Below are 2,487 nucleotides of genomic sequence, written 5' to 3' on the forward strand. Positions count from 1 at the left end.
TGCAGAACGTTACCGTGCCGAAAGCTGAAAGCACGATCGAACTTTAATCTCGAGCGAGGGGAAACATTGTGCGCTGAACAATAGGTATTTAGGAGGCTGGGAAATTAATTGCATAAGGAGCTTTATGCTTGATAGAGAGCCCGGTGGAGCAAGAAACAAAGCCAAGATGGTAGGGCGGGTTGAGAGGGGAACGGAGTGCAAAGAGATTTTGTTAATACAGAATTCAGGGAAAATCACTTCCGGTTTTGTCATCGCACTTTGCTCAGAATTCTTTTATGTTGTCTGATACTACGCGATAGATAGAATGGCATTGTAGTCAGGGGGGCTATGCAAGACGGCCGGGACGAACGGACCTGGACATCGCCGCCAGCTGAGATTGGTCAGCGGCGTTTCGCTGACCAATCGCAGCAGGCGGCGGTGTCCCAGTCCGCTCGTCCCGCTGTCTTGCATAGACCACCCCCCCCCCCCCCCCCCCCCGGGTCGAACATAGTGCACCCTACGAATAAAGGCCCGTTCACACTCTTGCGACTGCTTGCAACCTCTTAAACCTGGGTTCCTTAAAACTTCTTAAACCAGAGAACACACTGGCGCCATCTATTGGGAAGCAGTGTAAACTCGGCGGTCCGGCATATTTTTTTTCTATTTCTCGCGCAATATCCTTTCTTTTTTGGCTCGAAAAGCTTTTGTCAATGTTATAAACGAGCCTTTCTATGGATATTACCCACATTCGACATCGGAAATCCCGCAAAATCTTCGCTTTTGTGAAATGCAGTTCTAGGGTCACCGCATAGATGGCGCCACAATGTCAGTGTGTTCCCTCATTCTAGAAACATTTAAGAAGTTGTAAGAGATCTCGTCTCTCTCAGTCGTACTCGGTCGCATGAGTGTGAACGGGCCTTAAGAAGTGTGGTTCCACTACTGCTCCAAACATCGTAATGGAGTATTCATTTGTTAGGAAAGATTCAGAGAAAAAGGGAGCTGTTCGGCGCTTCTGAAGGTAAAAGAAAAGCTTGACGATAATGCTTTGTGTTGGTATTTTTTCTTCCTGTAGAACACGCTATTTGTATCTATGTTACGGTGTATCTATGTTATTTGTATCTATGTTACCGCACCGACAGACCAATCACAGGTCGAGGAGAGCTCGGCCGCGCGTGTTGCATGTGGGTCACGGTATGGCGTCGGTGGTGATCGTCGACGTGGTCGGCGTGGTGGAAGCTCGTCCGTCCGCGTAGAGCGCTTTCCTTGACTGGGAATTCTCGTCGTGTGTAGCGATGATAACCCAGCACGTCCTAGAAGGGGAGAATCCACCTACTCGTGCTGCGGCGATGTTCTGCCGGCACCCTCAAGACAGCGGAAACGCTTGTGCCGTCGTGTTGTTTGTTTACTTCCACTACAGTGGAGCTTTCTTTGCATTTGTGTCCTCGAACATCGGCCGAATCTCTATTCCGCGCATTCCGTGCTTTTGCTCAAGTTCAAGGTATAACTGGTGCGTACTGTATTTAAAGGCATGTATACGAAAGGTGCGAATTTCGACCCAGTTTCATCACCCGAGAAAAGTGATTAGTGTTAGCATTCCTGAACGCTCGCAACATCTATGTGATCACGAGATGATATTTCTACGTTGCTATATCGCTGCTAAGGTTACATCGCCTTGTGTAATCGTAGAAAAAGCGTGTGGCAAGGTTTGTGCTATCGGCAGTCGAGTGTTAAAGTTGTGATCGTCTAAGACGGTGTACTGCATGTTTTTCTTTATTTCTATATATATATATATATATATATATATATATAGTCCGGCCTTCGTCTTGCTGACGAAGGCCGGACTCCGGCCGAAACGTAGAAGATTAAATCGTCCGTTGTTGCTGTTTTTCACTAAGGGTTTTTTTCTTCTCAGTTTTATACCCACGCCTTCGGCCTCCCGCCACCATGCCCGTTATATATATATATATATATATATATATATATATATATATATATATATATATATATATATATATATATATATATATATATATATACTTTATTTAGCAAGCCGATACTGAAAAAAATAATAAAGCTTGAGGTTATAGAAAACGCTCTGTCTATTTTCTGTTACGCGAGTGGCAGCGCATCCCCTTCTTTATAGAGGCGCCGCTGAAACAGCTGATGGCGGCGGAGAAGCGGTCGCCGTTCCGACGACCCGCTGCGCTTGTTGCAGTGTTTGCCTTGGTGTTTGCAGGAGCGTGTACGCGCGGCGCAGAGCGGTCGTTTCGGTCGTTTCGGTCACAACGTACGCAGTCATAAATAACGCGCACGTTGCAGACTTTTGCAGCGCTTATTACCCGGGCGAAAAATGCGGCGCAATGCTGGGTCGTGTATGCACGCGCGGCGCACCTTATATTTTGTGAAAGAGAGCTACTGCGCACGCCGAGAGCTCGTTCAACCGCCCAGTAGGAAAAGATGGGCAGCGCGCAGCAGGCGATTATTGGTAAGGTCAACAATCAGCCAAAC

This window comes from Ixodes scapularis, unplaced genomic scaffold (assembly GCF_016920785.2).
Source record: "Ixodes scapularis isolate PalLabHiFi unplaced genomic scaffold, ASM1692078v2 PGA_scaffold11__112_contigs__length_91849675, whole genome shotgun sequence".
NCBI lineage: Eukaryota > Metazoa > Arthropoda > Arachnida > Ixodida > Ixodidae > Ixodes > Ixodes scapularis.